Genomic DNA, 18,827 nt, shown 5'->3' with positions numbered 1-18,827 from the left:
CCATAAAAACTCTTTATTTGTCTAAAAATCTTAATACGCCGAACATTTTGTGCATTCATAAAACGAATGACGACACTATGCACTTTGCATCTAGGGGGACGGGGGGGGGGGGAGGGGGGTTTCAATGGGGGCCGAATCACCTGTACAATTTCATGAAGAGATGTCAATATAATCCCTGCCCATCCTCGGTGTCGATCTCTTTCCACAATGTTTGGGTTCTGAAATCGTGTTCCGTGTTCCATCCAGTTGCGAATGCGTAGAGAATTACTCTCCAGACCAAATCGGAACTCGTCTGTGAAAAGAACATTGGTCCACTGTTCGATCGTCCAGGAGGCAAGTTGACGACTGCCCTCTAGACGTTCTCTTCTGTGAAGACGTGACAGAAGCACTCATACAGCTGGTCTCCAACAATAAAGGCCACTCTGCCGGAGCCTTCTGTACACCTTTCGCCCCGATACAACACGTCCAGTGGACGTTGCGAGGTCAGATGCCAGTTGCTGTGCAGTACTAAGGCGATACCGTTCTGTCCTTACAACCAAATAACGGCCCTGTCTTTCTGATATCACACGTGGTGGGCCCTGCCCTGGTCTTCGGGATACCAGTTTCGATCTCTATAAACTGTCACCACATCCGACAAACAACAGAGCGTTTCACATTAAGACATCGCACCACATCAGTTTCTTTCTATCCTGCTTCCATTCTTCCTATGGCCCTCCACTGTAGCGTATGGCAGGCGTCGTCTCTATGCCATACTGCACCGTCTGTGTCCGCCTGCTTAGCTGAAAGTACGCTGGCACGGTAGCTCAGCTTGTTCGGTCAGACAGCTGGCTGGCCTATGTAATAAAAAAACTGAGTGAAAAGATCAACAACGAAATTCAACGGTTATCATGTGACGTCCGCTACGACCAAATACAACGAACAATAACGAACAAAAAAATGTGGTAACGTGCTTGCCTCCCATGCAGCGAGCCCGGGTTCGATTACCGTCCGGGATGGACTGAGTGTTGTGTTGTCATCATCATTTCATCCTCATCATCGGCACGCAAGTCGCCCAGTGTGGCGTCGACTTAAATAAGACTTGCACTCGGTAGCCGAACTACCGCGGATGGGGCCTCCCGGCCAACAATGCCACACGCTCATTTCATTTCATTTTTGCACCATCAGTGCACTTTTCGAATTAGAGGATGTATGCCAAAGATGGAAAGAGTATATTGAAGAACTATATGAAGGAGAAGATATTGCTAATGAGGGGGAAATTTTGGAAGAAGAGAGCAGTGTGGATATCGACATGATAGGGCCATCTATACCTAAAGAGGAATTCAACAGTGCCTTGAATGATCTAAATAATGGCAAGGCGACAGGCTCAGATAACATCCCAGCAGATCTGCTTAGCAGCAAGACAGTAATAACCCAAAAAAAGGAAATGCTCTGGACTGTGAGAACTATAGAACTACCTCCTTACTATCCCAAACTTCCAAAATAATGTTAAACATAATAAAAAATCGAATGAAAAAACTTGAGGTAAACCTAGAAGAAGACCAATTTGGTTTCAGATCAGGAAAAGGAACTAGAGAGGCAATACCAGCTTTTAGGATGGTATCAGAAAGACGAATTGGAGTTAATAGGAAAACCTGCTTGACCTTTATAGATTTACAAAACGCATTTGACATGGTTAATTGGAAATTGTTATTCCGAGCAATGAAGGAAATAAAGCTTGATTAGAGGGACAGAAGATTCATCTGGAACCTGTATAAAAGGTAGGAAGCAGAGATAGAAGTGAATGGTGTGAAGAAGAAAGCAAAAATAAGGAGGGGAGTAAGGCAAGGATGCCCATTATCATCATATTTGTTCAACTTATTCATTGAAAAAAACCATCGAAAAATTGCAAAGAATAACCAAAGGAATTAAAATTCACGGGAAACGAATGCACTGTATCCATTCTGCAGATGATATAGTAGTACTTGCTGACTCAGTAAAGGAAATGTAGTTTATGTTGCTAAAATTTACCAAAATCCTAAGAGAATTTAATCTAAAAATAAATAAGTAGAAAACAAAAACTATGGTAGTAGGGAAGACAAAAGAAAACGGCAAACTTAATATTAAACTAGAAGATGATGTTCTAGAGCAGGTTGAGAACTTCTGTTATTTGGGCAGCACAATCACTGATGACAATAAATGTATCACAGATACAAAGAGAAGAATAGCCTTGGCAAAGCAAGCTTTCCAAAATAGAAGGAATTTACTAACAGACAATTATATAAGCCTAGAAAGTAGGAAAAAGTTTGCCAAAACTTTTGTCTGAAGTGTCTTAACGTTCGGATGTGAAGCGCGGACTCTGGGAAAGGCAGAGGAAAAGAGACTGCAAGCAATGGAAATGTGGATATGGAGAAGAATGACGAAAACGAGCTAGGTAGATAGGGAAAGCAATGAACAGGTCTTAAGAAAAGTGAATGAGAACAGAACGCTGCTAAATTATATTGGAAAAAGAAAATGAAAAATAATAGGGCACATAATGAGACACAACCAGTCCCTAAAGAATGTATTTGAAGGAAAAGTTTTAGGGAAAAAACCAAGAGGTAGGCCAAGAGCAACGTATTTTAATATCATAGAAGAAGATATGGGGATAAAATCGCATGAAGAATTGAAGATGGTGACAATAGAGAGAAGGACGTGGCTATATCGACAAGGCATAGTCTTACGTTTATGATGATGACCGTCTGCGACTTTGTACACAGCGATTGTGGGTGTGGATTATCCGGAAAATTCTGTTCCGTTTTGTAGGTGTCCTTAAGTCATCGTTGACGTGTTTGTCCGTTGACCGGAATGCCATCTGGCGTGCAGAACACGATCGTAATCACATCTTGTGACAGTTTGTATGATTATATCGTGAATTAGACACAGGACAAGAAATAGCGGTTTGTTACTTTAACTTTGGACACCATTGTAAGAGCCATCAGAGCTCATATGGAAAGGTTTAATTGTTCGTGTTTCCCGCGTGCTGTTCGAAAGTGAAACGGCAGAGAAATTGTATGAAGATGCTTCCATCAACTCTCTGCCAGGTACTTGACTATGAATTGCAGAGTAATCATGTAGATGTAGAATAACAAGTCACGTATTGTAGAACATTATCATTGTTTCATAGCGAAGCATTGCTGCCTATACGATGTAGGAGTAGCAATGGAGTGTAAAGTTTATACATTTGCCGTAGAAACGTTTGGTTAACATTTGTAAACGACCGAGCTAGGTGGGGCATTGGTAACACACAGGACCCGCATACCAGAGGACGACGGTTCAAATCCCCTTCCGACCAGCCGGATTTACGGTATTTGTGATTCCTTAAATCGCTTAAGACAAGTGGGAGGATGGTTCCTTTGAAGGTGTAAGAACTATTTCCTTCCCCATTCTTCACTAATCCCATCGGGTCCTCCATCTCTAATGGCCGCGTTGTCGACGGGACGTTAAAACTAATCTTTTTCCTTCCTTTTGTTTACGAACAATGGTAAATGTTACGTCAAAACTTACGTTACTCCTGCTAGCACTTCGTTGAGGAAGTGTTGCATCCTGTGAAACAATTCTGTCTTACAAAATTGTTAAGGCTTTCGTGGCCACTTGTTGACAAACTGCCTGTTGGATTGAGTCTCGGGTTCTTCGGCCGACGTTCGTATGATGGTTTTTCTGGTGTTTCGCCAACACGAGTGGCTGGCATTGTCAAAGTTTCACCCAAAGTGAAACTTTGACAATGCCAGCCACTCGTGCTGGCGAAACATCAGGAAAATCATCATACAAACGTCGGCCGAAGAACCCGAGACTGAAGCCAACAGGCAATTTGTCAATTCTGGTTTAGCTGAAATGCTACTAAGAAAAAGACGTTCAAGTCTGAAAGTAATTCTTAAAAGATCGTCCAGCGTCAGCGAGAACACCAGGAAATATTTACCGCGTGATAGTGGAGACTAGCCTGCAACCGTCAGCTCAGAAACACGGTGCTGTTACGCATGTCTACCTGACTGCAGCACAAGGCGAACACTTAATTGTAATTTCCAATTGTACCCTTACAAAACTGCCATGGGTTAGCAACTACAGGCTCAAGATTACGCAAAACGCATAAGTATTTCACAACAAATGCTCAAATTGATGACTGCTGACTTGCTTCTTTAGACGATCGACGAAGACCGTTTCCACTTATTTGATTGTGTTATGAGCCAACATTTTCACTGATGGTCAGGCAAAAACGCTAGGAGTAAGCATGGAGGTCCTCTTCCCAGTGACGAAGTATTATTCGAAACAGTGTACCGTAGCCGCACCCATAGCGAAGAATTGACTTGGTCACGTGTCTCGGCGTAGCCGTGTCGCGGACACTGTAGTGCGCGTTGTCGCATCACCGTACAAAGAGGGGAAGTGACCGGCGGACAGCCGCGACGATTTGCTGTTGACGATGTAAGTGAGAAACCAGTGACATTATAGTTGGAAAAAGTGACAGAACGTAGAAACAAAATGTTAAATTTGAGTAAGTCGATGGTGCAAAAATTTCGGCAGGGAGAACATCTTGGTGAGTGGAATGGGGCTCAAGTATACACTACAAAAAAGATAAAGCAGTGTATACACAGTAAATATTACATTGTCGATATGGCTGCATTTACTGTCCCGGAGCAGTGTCTGCGGTATTATGGACAGTACAATGAAATGCCAATTATTCAAAAACTTCACGGAACAGAACTTTGAGGCTGTCAGGGAAACTGTAAGAGAAAAATATTGTATCTGTGGGTCGTGGTATACTTAAGAAAGGTATACAACGTTACTGTTTTATATACAGATCAAGTATCACTACTGAAATGTCCAGTGATTTATTCAGCCGAAACATGGAGTCATACACATTTCACTATGAATAAAAGTTGTTACAGTACTTTCTTTGAAATTTAATGGATTCTGCGAGAGTAGCCTTGATAGCCATCACGTATCCCAGTGAAAAATGAAGCGAAGTTCTCCATGTTTACACGGATGGATCTAGAATAGTGTCAGAAGGTAACGGAGAGGGCACTATTTCTGTCCAAAAACGGTTCACTTTGAACAGTACAAGCTCGTTCATCAGCATCTTCCCATACTTCGGAAGCAGTAGCAATCATGAAGGCCATGAAGCACTCCTTAACCTAGGATTACTAAAGGGTTTTCAGCCGTCCGGTATGGCCGTGCGGTTCTATGCGCTTCAGTCTGGAACCGCGTGACCGCTACGGTCGCAGGTTAGAATCCTGCCTCCGGCTTGGATGTGTGTGATGTCCTTAGGTTAGTTACGTTTAAGTAGTTCTAAGTTCTAGGGGACTGATGACCACAGATGTTAAGTCCCATAGTGCTCAGAGCAATTTGAACCATTTTTTAAAGGGTTTTCCTTATCTCTGATTCTAAAAGCATTCTTAGTGGCGTAGAGAACAGGAATTGTATAAGCACAACAATAAACTTGTTTTCGATATGCCTCACGAAATAATGGAATGCTCTCTAAGAAATAAATGTTAAATGTTTTACCCACATCGGATTACAGTTCATGCAGGCATTTTGTGTAACTAAACTGTGGCTCAGTTGGCCAAGGAAGCTACTATATCATCAAGAGCCTTCTCAGATATCCAGTTACTTCTCACAGGAACCATACATCAAGGTGAAATGGACGGCAGATATCAGTGAGAAGAGGAATGGGAAACATCATCTGTAAAAAATTGAAAATATGATACTCGGACACAACCCCCCGCCTCCCCCCCCCCCCCCCCCCCACACCTAGCTTACCACAGAGCTATTTCTACAGTCAAGAGGATGAGGTTTAATCACGGCAACTTTCCTTCTCATTTATTTCGTCTAGAGCTTAGGAATTCTGACACCTATGACAACAACAACTAGCACATGGGGGACATTAATCATTTAATCTTCACCTGCCTGAAGTATAATCAACATAGCGAACAATTCCTCTCAGCTCTTAGCAAGCTTAGTGTTCCATTCCCAACAAACAATATTGGTATTCTGATAAAGAGCAATAGCAGTGTTTCGAGTCTGACAAGACTTATTTTGATGAGCAATTTTAAAATCTGACCAGAGAACTATAGACCAGAAGCAGGCACCATTTTACTTAAGAGCTTTTTATTATTATTATTGTTATGTTCTTTCCTTTCTCAGACCTTAGGTCTGGTTAAAAATGGAGAGTGACACGGACCTTCATCAAGCATGACTTCCTTATAACTGTACGGTATATGTTACATTGCATTTAGGAACTTGTGTCAATAATTACAGATTTCTGTAGTTGTATATATAAGTTTGGATGTAGCTGTATTGCATTGATGTACTGGTGGATATTGTGTGGTATGACTCCCGTAGTTGATAGTATAATTGGTATAATGTCAACTTTATCCTGATGCCACATGTCCCTGACTTCCTCAGCCAGTTGGATATATTTTTCAGTTTTTTCTCCTGTTTTCTTTTGTATATTTGTTGTATTGGGTATGGATATTTCGATTAGTTGTGTTAATTTCTTCTTTTTATTGGTGAGTATGATGTCAGGTTTGTTATGTGGTGTTGTTTTATCTGTTATAATGGTTCTGTTCCAGTATAATTTGTATTCATCGTTCTCCAGTACATTTTGTGGTGCATATTTGTATGTGGGAACATGTTGTTTTATAAGTTTATGTTGTAAGGCAAGCTGTTGATGTATTAATTTTGCTACATTGTCATGTCATCTGGGGTATTCTGTATTTGCTAGTATTGTACATCCCCTTGTGATGTGATCAACTGTTTGTATTTGTTGTTTCCAAAGTCTGCATTTATCTGTTGTGGTATTGGGATCTTTAATAATATGCTTGCTGTAATATCTGGTGTTTATTGTTTGATCCTGTATTGCAATCATGAATCCTTCCATCTCACTGTATATATTGCCTTTTCTTAGCCTTGTGTTGGATGCATCTTGATCGATGTGCGGCTGCGTTAGATGATACGGGTGCTTGCCATGTAGTGTTTTCTTTTTCCAATTTACTTTCTTCGTATCTGTTGATGTTATGTGATCTAAAGCGTTGTAGAAGTGGTTATGAAATTGCAGTGGTGTAGCTGATGTATTTATATGAGTGATTACTTTGTGTATTTTGCTAGTTTCTGCTCGTTCTATAAAGAATTTTCTTAAATTGTCTACCTGTCCATAATGTAGGTTTTTTATGTCGATAAATCCCCTTCCTCCTTCCTTTCTGCTTAATGTGAATCTTTCAGTTGCTGAATGTATGTGATGTATTCTATATTTGTGACATTGTGATCGTGTAAGTGTATTGAGTGCTTCTAGGTCTGTGTTACTCCATTTCACTACTCCATATGAGTAGGTCAATATTGGTATAGCATAAGTATTTATAGCTTTTGTCTTGTTTCTTGCTGTCAATTCTGTTTTCAGTATTTTTGTTAGTCTTTGTCTATATTTTTCTTTTAGTTCTTCTTTAATATTTGTATTACCTATTCCTATTTTTTGTCTGTATCCTAGATATTTATAGGCATCTGTTTTTCCATCGCTTCTATGCAGTCGCTGTGGTTATCCAATATGTAATCTTCTTGTTTAGTGTGTCTTCCCTTGTCTGCTATTTTTCTTACATTTGTCTTTTCCAAAAGCCATATTTATATCATTGCTGAATACTTCTGTTATCTTTATCTTTAGTTGTTGATTTGTTGCTGCCAGTAGTTTTAGATCATCCATGTATAGCAGATGTGTGATTTTGTGTGGGCATGTTCCAGTAATATTGTATCCATAATTTGTATTATTTAGCATGTTGGATAGTGGGTTCAGAACAAGGCAGAACCAGAAAGGACTTAATGAGTCTCCTTGATATATTCCACACTTAATCTGTATTGGCTGTGATGTGATATTATTTGAATTTGTTTGGATATTAAGTGTGGTTTTCCAATTTTTCATTACTATGTTTAGGAACTGTATCAATTTAGGATCTACTTTGTATATTTCCAATATTTGTAGTAACCATGAGTGAGGTACACTATCAAAAGCTTTTTGGTAATCAATGTATGCATAGTGTAGCGACCTTTGTTTAGTTTTAGCTTGATATGTCACCTCTGCATCTATTATCAGTTGCTCTTTACATCCTCGTGCTCCTATGCAACAGCCTTTTTGTTCTTCATTTATAATTTTGTTCTTCGTTGTATGTGCATTAATTTCTGTGTAATGACTGAAGTTAATATTTTGTATATTGTTGGTAGGCATGTTATGGAGTGATATTTAGCTGGGTTTCCTGTGTCTGCTTGATCTTTAGGTTTCAGATAAGTTATTCCATGTGTAAGTGTATCAGGGAATGTGTATGGGTCTGCAATGTAACTGTTAAATAATTCAGTTAGCTGTGAATGTGTTGAGGTGAATTTCTTTAGCCAGAAATTTGCTATTTTATCTTTTCCAGGGGCTTTCCAATTGTGAGTAGAATTAATTGCTTGGGTGACTTCATGTTGCAAAATTATCACTTCAGGCATTTGTGGTATCATCTTGTACGTATCTGTTTCTGCTTGTATCCACCGTGCATGCCTGTTATGTTGTACCGGGTTTGACCATATGTTGCTCCAGAAGTGTTCCATGTCTATTATGTTTGGTGGATTGTCTATTTTAATGTGTGTGTTATCTATTGTCTGGTAAAATTTCTTTTGGTTTGTGTTGAATGTTTGGTTTTGTTTCCTTCTATTTTCACCTTTTTGTATCTTCTAAGTCGTTTGGCCAATGCTTGTAATTTCTGCTTCTTTTCATCTAATTGCTCCATCACTTGTTGTTGTGAGATTTTACCTAACCTTTTTCGTTTTTTTTCTGACATTTCATTTCTTATAAATTGTATTAGTTGTCCGATGTCTTTTCTCAGTTTTTCTATTCTGATCTGTATACCTGTGTTGCCATGCCGGTTTTGTGGGTTTCTTCTGTGTGTTGGTTGGTTCTGATCTCTGCCTAGTGTGTATATTTAGTGTAGTGAGTGCTCCTATAGAAACCAGTAGTTGTAACTCTTCCATAGTTGTGTTTTCATTTATTTTGTTGTGTATGATTGTGTTGATAGTTTTTATTGTTGTTTCGACTTGTGGGTTATTTGGCGGTCTATGCAAGAATGGTCTAATGTCTATATTTGTGTCTTTGTATTCTATATATGCCAGCTGAAATTTTTCTTCTATATTGAACATGTGTGTCACTTCGTGTTCTATTTGTGCTTGTTCTGGTGGCTGTCTTAAGATTTCGTTTTCCTCTGACTGTTTAATTGATGCGTGTTGTTCTTTGTTTGTTTGCTCTGGGATGTTTGAGTCCGTTACTGTATTTTCTTCTTCTTCTGATTGCACATTATTTTGTTCCAGTATTTGTTGTACTTGTTGTTTGATGTTTTCTAATTCTGACTAGGGTATCCTTTTATTTTTGATTATTACATGGATCTGATCAGCTAGTCGTTGTTCTGTTAAAAATTTTAATTTTGGGTATCTGGTAATAAATGTTGTGTATACTTGTGATCTGTATCCAGTTGTGTTGGTTCCTAGGTTTGTTGCTTGGTAATAACAGAACATGAGGTGTCGATTAACTTCATCTGACCATCTCATCCTCTGTTTTCCTTCTAGGGTGGTTGCAGGAAGCATATCCTGCAAAACACCTGTATTTGGATTTGAATCATTTTCCAGTCGGCTAGCAGTGTCGTTACCATTGTGGGCGGGCATAGGGTTCAAGCGTCGTCCCCGACCATGACGGCGCTTGTCCGAGGCTTCTTTAGTTCTGTCCTGAACCAACTAATCACCCTAAAAGGGGGGTTAGCCCTATTAGTGGTTTGTTCTTTTCGTCGCCTTTTACGACTGGCAGAACATACCGGAAGCCTATTGTTTTCTCGGGCCTCCACGGGACTTATTGTTATTATTATTATTATTATTATTGTTATCACACAATGGCGGAGGAGCAATGTTCACCTATTTTAATGAAACAAGCTCATGTCTAAGTTGAACAAATTCCAACTTTTCTTTTAAGCAGGCACCATTTTACTTAAGAGCTTATCGTTATTATTATTATTATTATTATTATCATACAATGGTGGAGGAGCAATTTTCACTTATTTTAATGAAATAGGCTCATGTCTAAGTTGAACAAATTCCAACTTTTCCTTTAACTGTTAGTGGGTCAATAATGTCCTCACCCTGAAGGGTAAATAAATAAATATATAAAGCTACTTTGTTGTTCTATGCGAAGTATTAGCGTTTTAGTCGTGTAACGTTTAGACCTTGTAAGACTTTGTAGACCAATGGTCGTCAAACGTTTTTGCTTCAGAGCCAATGCTGAAAAGGTGGAGAAGTACCACGGGACTCATATGTACCGATCTTATTGTTAATTGGTAGCCTACATAAAATTCTAGCTATAGTAAGGGCGCGATAAGTTGGCCGCCGGATCCGAAGTACTGATCGTTAAAAGTCGGAACCGTTCGGAAAACTTCGTGTTGACTGTTCTCTGTTTGAGTCCACCGTCACCCTCAGCCTCAGTTGTGGCACTGTCACTGCCTGACGAAGCGTTGTTGTGGGATCTGTGTGGGCGGATGATTGATTAATATGAGTAATTGGACATTTTTCTTCCAGTCAATATATTGTATTACAACAGCCTTAATATAATTTCATATTCCTTACTACAAACAAGTACCGGAAGATGACAATCGTGTAATGCACATTCACAAATCAATGTTACTCTTGCATGAAAATTTATACCATAGCAACTGATCGGTAAGAGTGTCAGTAGTGGAAGACAAACAACGAAGCATTGTCTCCCTCGAATCCCCTAACTCCGCAGTGGCAGCACTACTTACCTCTCTATCCTGAGGTAAGTGGCCAATTTTACACAGCTCATGGCCAATTTCACCAACAACAACTAAAACGAGGTACATCTTAAAATATTACTGTCTCTGTAAGTATTTTCATTTCTTACTGAGCAAGAAAACTATACATTTAAGAAGCTCAAAAGCTTGATGACGTTTTCAGATTTTTCTTTTACTTCATCTTCATTTGCATCTACATAGATACTCTGCAAATCACATTTAAGTGCCTGGCAGAGGCTTCATCGAACCACCTTCACAATTCTCTATTATTCCAGTCTCGTATAGCACGCAGAAAGAATGAATAACTATATCTTTCCGTACGAGCTCTGATTTCCCTTATTTTAACGTGGTGATCGTTTCTCCCTATGTAGGTCGGTGTCAACAAAATATTTTCGCATTCGGAGGAGAAAATTGGTGATTGGTATTTCATGAGAAGATCCCGTCGCAACGAAAAACGCCTTTCTTTTAATGATGTCCAGTCCAAATCCTGTATCATTTCTGTGACACTCTCTCCCATATTTCGCGATAATACAAAACGTCCTGCCTTTCTTTGAAGTTTTTCGATGTACTCCGTCAGTCCTATCTGATAAGGATCCCACAATGCGCAGCAGTATTCTAAAAGAGGACGGACAAGCGTAGACAGTCTCCTTAGTAGATGTGTTACATTTTCTAAGTGTCCTGCAAATAAAACGCAGTCTTTGGTTAGCCTTCCCACGACATTTTCTAAGTGTTACTTCCAATTTAAGTTGTTCGTAATTGTAATACCTAGGTATTTAGTTGAATTTACGGCTTTTAGATTAGACTGATTTATCGTGTAACCGAATTTTAACGAGTTCCTCTTAGCACGCATGTGGATGACCTCACACTTTTCGTTATTCAGGGTCAACTGCCACTTTTCACATCATTCAGATATCTTTTCTAAATCGTTTTGCAGTTTGTTTTGATGTTCTGATGACTTTATTAGTCGATAAACGACAGCGTCATCTGCAAACAACCGAAGATGGTTGCTCAGATTGCTAGATCCATATTATTATACAATAAAGCTGAGAACAGTAGGCCGCACGAATACTTGATTCGGGCCAAATGCAGTACTCGGGCCATAGTTTTCCGAGCACTGGTGTAGACTGTTATTGCTTCCCTTTCCAGTTTTTTAAGCTTTAACACGACAATGCTGTCAGCCTGATTGCCCCTCCACCCTAAACCAATTTGCTTTGCCGCGCAGTATGTTCCCAGTATTTCGTAATCTGGAAATTTATTTCATTTTAACTTTGTTGTGGGATGCCCTTCCCGACGCCACAGTCAGGGTAACCTGACGTGTGGGCCATCTATATGTGAAGAGTGTAAACTACGTTCTGTATGTTATCGTATTTAACTGCTTCTTTATAGTATTTTCTGAGACAGATTAGAGACCAGCCCATCATTTACCTAAACGAGAGTGGAAAAACGACTAAAAAGGGAGGGGCGAGTGGCTATGAAACTGAGGAAGAGATGGAAGACTGAGAACAGGTGAAGGGGTTTCGAGAAGGAGGTGGTTACTACAGTAAGACGGATGTGAGGAAGTGGGGTGATGGTATGAGAAAAATAAAATTAGAGAGTGTCACAAACAGAAGGCGAGGGAGAGAAGAGAGAGAGTAGAGGGAGGGGAGAGATGGAATTCATGCGTTATCTTTTCTGTGTTTTCCACGTAGTATATTTATCAATTTTTGTGCGTGTTTCTCTGTTTAAGAGGTTTAATCTCCATTTTTTACAAGTGTAAATTCATTCAGTCTGTAGCAGAATAGTTATTCACTGGACAGCCAGATACGTAGCTCATTAACGCATCAGAGTCCGTTAGTGACATTAGGAGGGTAGCAAGCTGCAAATCTAGGATTGTCTGCTTTTATAGATCACTTCTTCAGTTAGTCTTGCTGGGATGCCTATCATGTGTGCATGCTGTGTGCGGACGCAGAAGGAACAGCCGGCAGTTCGCAAACAGCTGAATGTGCTATTGGCTATGGGCAGTGATCTTCAGTCTACTGCCTCGGGAAAACGGTGGCGGAGAAGCTGACGCATCGCATGGGACACCTAAGGTGTCGCTGGTTTTGCCCACGAGCTCTTCTACTGAGGCACCTCCCATTGCACTCGACGTGGTGGGTCCGCCATCGCAGCAGGGTGAGTGGCGTGTGGTGACGTGTTCGTGTCGCTCGAGGTGGAGGCCGGTGTGGAGATTGGTCGCCTGGCCTTGTCCATTCACCACGTGAGTGGGCAGGTGGTCGCTCCTTCAGCAGGGGCCGAGCAGGCACACGGATGACGGGGTATATTGGTTAGTGAGAGCTCCAATGTTAGGTGCGTTATGGAGCCCCTTAGGCAGATAGCGTTCAGGGCTGGAAAGAAAGCCAATGTGCGTTCGATATGTCTGCCGGGAGACTTTATCCGAGATGTAGAGGTGGCCTTGCCTGTGGCTATCGAGCGTGCACAGTGCAGACGTCTGCTTGTTGTGGCGCATGTCGGCACCAGCGGCGACTGTCTCATGGGTTCTGAGGCGATCCTCGTTCCCTACGGCCAGCTGAGAGGAGGTGGTGAAGATTGCTGGTCTCGTGCGCGGGGTGCAAGCAGAGCTCGCAATTTGCAGCATTGTTCCCAGAGGTGATTTGGGTCCTTTGGTTTGGAGCCGAGTGGAGGGCCTCAACCAAAGGCGTCGTCGACTCTGTGACGGTCTTGGCTGCAGATTCCTATTTTGTGGGGATTTGTAGGATCCCCCTTGATAGGTCAGGGGTGCACTACACAAAGGAAGCAGCTACTTGGATAGCAGATTACCTGTGGAGTGCACATGAGGGTTGTTGTGGCTAGGCATTAGTCTGAGGTGCTCTGATGGACACTCGCCAGTCGATAAGCAGAAAGGGAAGTCAAACGGCGATCAGAATAAAGACACATCGATTGTTACAATTTTATCAGTACACTCACCAAGTATTCGTACTAAAGTACCATAATTTACAGCCCTCCAGGAAAGTTCTCGAGCTCAATTTTTTCTGGGGCCAAGGGCTGGCTGCAAACTGAAGTGGATAGCTCTGAAACATTTAGCGAGTCGTGGAAAGTATATCGGAAAGAAGGGGCAGTGTTCATTGCAGTTTGCAAAAATATTGTCTGTATTGAGGTCGAAGTTGTGTGTGCCACTGAGGTCATCTGGTCGCGTATAACAGATGTAGATGAAATCAAGTTAGTTGTTGGATGCTTTCACCGGCCATCAAATTCCGCTACGACAGTTCTAGAGTCATCTAAAGAAAGTCTACGGTCAATAGCGCGTAAATCCAGATCATGCAATATTGGTTGGAGGCGACTTTAAGCTGCCGAGTATAGACTGGGATGTCTATGAACTCATTGCAGGGGGCACAGACAGACAGTCATGAGAAATACTTTTGAAGACGTTTTCTGAAAATTGTCTTGAGCAGCTAGCTCGACAGCTCACACGCAGTGGAAATATCTTAGACCTTGCAGCTACAAATAGGCTGGACCTTATCTACAATGTTAGCATAGAAACGCGGATTAGCGATCATGAAGTCATTATAGCAACTATGATTGCGAAAGTTAATAAATTAGTAAATCAGTCAAGAAGGCTGGGAGAGTGTTTCTGCTAGATTGAGCAGATAAGCAGTTATTAACTTCTCACTTAGACATTGAATTGGCTCCACTTACTTCCTATAAGATGGAGGTAGAGGAATTATGGGCAAAGTTTAAGCAGATTGTAAATCGTGGTCTGGAGATTTATGTGCTTAGTAAGTGGATAAAGGATGGAAAGGACCCACTATCGTTTAAGAACGAAATTCGGCGGATGCAGAGGAACCAGAGGCTGTTGCACTCTAGGTTCAAAACAGGACGCACAAATGACAACAAGCGAACGTTAGTAGACATTCGTGCGTGTGTGAAAAGGTCTATGCGCGAAGCATACAACAGCTACCACCGTCACACCTTAGCAAAAGATTTGGCAGAGAAGTCAGGAAAATTCCGGTCTTACGTAAAATCGCTAAGCGATTAGTCCCTTGTTGACCATTCTGGTGTGGCAGTTGAAGATAGCAAAACGAAAGATGAAGTTTTGAATTTCATTTTCAAGAAATCGTTCACACAGGACAATCGTAAAAACATACCGTCATTTGACTATCGGACAGACTCCTGTTTGAACGAAATAGTAATAAGCATATCTGGCGTAGAGAAACAACTGAAAGATTTGAAAGCAAGTAAGTCACCAGGTTCGCATGCAATCCCAGTTCGAGTTTACAAAGATTGGCCCCTTACCTAACTAGCATTTATCGTGAATCTCTCGTCCAGCGCAAAGGATAAAGGCACTGGTAACTCCAGTATATAAGAAAGATAAAATAACGGATCCGCAAAATTATAGATCAATATCCCTAACTTCAGTTTTTCTGCAGAATTCTTGAACATATTATCAATTCGAACATATTAAATTTTCTTGAGACTGAGAAGCTTATGCCCACGAATTAGCATGGTTTGAGAAAGCATCACTTGTGTGAAACTCAGCTTTCCGTTATCTCAGATGATACAATGAGAACTATGGATGAAGGGCAACAGGAAGATTCCATATTTATAGATTTCCGGAAAGTATTTGGCACTGTGCCCCATTGCAGGCTAATAATGAAGGTACGAGCACATAGAATAAGTTCACAGATATGTGAGTGGCTGAAAGACTTCTAAAATAATAGAACCCAGTATGTTGTACTGGGCGGCAAGTGTTCATCAGGGACGAGATTATCGTCAGGAGTGCTCCAGGGAAGTGTTGTAGGACCGCTGTTGTTCTCTATATAGATAAATGATTTGGCAGACAGGGTAGACAGCAATCTGCGGTTGTTTGCTGATGATGCCGTGGTGCACGGTAAGGTGTCGAAGTTGAGTGACTGTAGGAAGATACAAGACGACTTAGACAACATTTCCAGTTGGTGTGATCAGTGGCAGCTAGCCCTGGATGTGGAAGAATGTAAGTTAAAGCGGAAGAGTAGGTCGATCAAACCTGTAATGTTCTAATACGGTATTACTAATATCCTGCTAGACGCAGTCATGTCGTTTAACTACATGGGCGTAACGTTGCAAAACGGTACGAGGTGGAACGAGCATGTGGTAGGGAAGGCGAGTGGCCGTCTTCAGTTTATTGGGATAATTTTAGAAAAGAATGGTTGACCTGTAAAGGAGACCGCATATAGGACGCTGGTGCGACCTATTCTTGAGTACTGCTCTAGTGTTTGGTACCAGGTCGGATTGAAGGAAGACATCGAAGCAGTTCAGAGGCGGGCTGCTAGATTTGTTACCGGTATAGTCAAACAACACGTAAGTGTCACGGAAATGATGTGGGAAATCAAATGCGAATCCGTAGAGGGAAGGCGACGTTCTTTTCGAGAAACACTGTTGAGAAAATTTGGAGAACCGGCATTTGAAGCTGACTACCACGTGATTCTACTGTCGTCAACACGCTTTGCGCGTAAGGACCACGAAGGTAAGATACGAGAAATTAGAACTCATACGGGGGCATACAGACAGTCGTTTTTCCCTCGTTCTATTTGCGAGTGGAACAGGAAAGGAAATGACAGTGCAGGGTACCTTTCGACTCACACCGTACGTTGACTTGCGGAGTATCACTGTAGATGTAGATGAAGTGAGGAGGGTGGGGGGATGGGGGTCAGATAAGTATGCAGGATGCTCTACAAATGTCACAACTACGTCAGTGTTCCCCCCGAACAAAACGAAACTCGAATGTTATTGTTATTATTGTATGGAATTACAGAAGACACAGATTTATTTGAGGACTACGAGGGCTACTCAGAAAGTAAGGTCTGATGCTCGCGAAATGGAAACTACAGTGGAAATCAAAAATATTTTATTTGCGATACTTTGCTACACCTTCCAACTACTTCTCTACATAGTCGCCGCTTCGACTTAAACATTTGTCGCAGCGTTGTGCCAATTTTACCTCCTACCCTTGTCACACAAGGCCTGTGCTTTCTACCACGTCTCTATGCTTGTCTACCTATCGCTGTCGCTGCCAAAATGTTGTCTTGATAGTCAGCGGTTCATGTGAGCAGAGATGAACATCAGAGGAAGCCAATGCCGGGTTTTATGATGGGTGTTCAAAATCTTCTCATCGAAAACAGTTCAGGGGCGACCTCATTGCCCCTACAGTCTGCAGTCAAGAATTGTTATGAAGAAGGAAAAGCATAACAGGTACGTTATGTGGGGTTGCATGAAATCAGAAGCAACCTCGCAACGGGCACCCATGCTTGGTGGGAGACACTATTGTTACAGGCATCTTTACTTGCTCACCGTTTGCTCCGAACTGAAACGAGTGACTTGAAGCAATCGACAGGCATACTAGACACAGCGGCTAATACATCTGTGCAAAGCTTCATCGAATTTTCACTGTCGTTTCGATTTCGCGACCTTTCAGACCTTAGTTTCCGAATAGCCTTCGTATTTTCTTTTTTCTCGAGATCAGATCGGTCGCAACATTAACATCAAAGTGAAAATCCCTCGATGATCTGCACAGATGTGTTACGCAGAGTCTCTAGTATGTCCGTCAATTGTGTCACATCACACTCTTGGGTTCTGAATGCACAGTGAGCACATAAAGCTACGCAGAACAGTAAATGTGCGCGTTGCTTGTGCACTGGACACGTTCCACATCATAACGGTTACCGTAAGATTGATCAATGAAACACGTAACTAATTAAGTAACTGAACCTCCTCCCAAATTTGAAAAAAAAAAAAAAATTTCAAATGTGTGTGAAATCGTATGGGACTTAACTGCTAAAGTCATCAGTCCCTAAGCTTACACACTACTTAACCTAAATTATCCTAAGGACAAACACACACACTCATGCCCGAGGGAGGACTCGAACCTCCGCCGGGATCAGCCGTACAGTCCATGACTGCAGCTCCCCTGACCGCTCGGCTAATCCCGGGCGGCCCAAATTTGAAGTGCGTGCTGTCATTCACTTTCTTCAGGCTGAGACGTTCCGCCTGCTTTCATGCAGCCCTCATATCGTATCCGCCATGTGTGGCAGCAAAGTGCGCAGTGCTGCAGGAACTTTGAAACAGGACATACAGACGCTCATGACGTAGTCGATCAGGGAAGAAAGTGAGTGCCAGCCGATGATCTTGTTTAATGAGTGGATCAGGCTATTCGAGAACATCGTCTATGGATGGCAATTAAGAGTAAGCGAAGAGTAATGTTGTCTTTAGGCATTTGTAGTCTTTCATGACAGTGTCGGCTGCACATTGCATCTGAAACAAGGACATTCCTATGGCATTTTCGATGGGAAGTGGTTGATCACCCACCATGTACCCCGGACTTGTCTCACTCTGATTTTCCTCCCTTTACCCACATGAACCATTGGCTACGAGGACAGCATTTTGCCACAAAGAGCTGCAGGCCAGCGTACGGAATTGTCGGTTGCCTTTTTTGTCGAGGGTGTTGGAAAGTTGGTACAACAGTACGATAAACGTCTAAGTCGGAGCTACGACTATGTAGAGAAGTAGGTGGAAGGTGTAGCTAAAAACTTTTTTAATATTCTCTGTGGTTTCCACTTCGCGACCGACTGGACAGTGAAAAAAGATAGCCCTTGTACCCATGTAATGCATTTGTAAGTTAAAGTTTAAAATTTGAACACAAGACTGCAGCCCTCGGTGTCTTCACGCAAGTCTTTCTAACATCCTTTAAAAACATGGAGTGTGCAGTTCTCCACAGTTCGTCTTGTACTAGACACCACACACACAACAACCTCAGTTCTTTAAGGTGACGCCACATTTCCCTTGTCCCATTTGGATGTGGTTAAATCTCGATCATCAGCGACGGGGAGGATCTGGCCCTGCAACCTTGGTCGCTGGGCTTTGAATTAAGTGGGCTGTGTTGGGTGGATTTCCATTCAAGAGCTCTTTCCTGTTCCCAGTGAGGTCGTAAACGTCTGCGACCCGAAGATCGATGCAAGATGGCTTGCCTGACTTCAGGAGCGCAGCTGGTGGGCTGTA

This window comes from Schistocerca piceifrons, chromosome 3 (genome assembly GCF_021461385.2).
Source record: "Schistocerca piceifrons isolate TAMUIC-IGC-003096 chromosome 3, iqSchPice1.1, whole genome shotgun sequence".
Taxonomy (NCBI): domain Eukaryota; kingdom Metazoa; phylum Arthropoda; class Insecta; order Orthoptera; family Acrididae; genus Schistocerca; species Schistocerca piceifrons.
The sequence above is the reverse complement of the archived record's forward strand: the minus strand, read 5'-3'. Positions refer to the sequence as shown.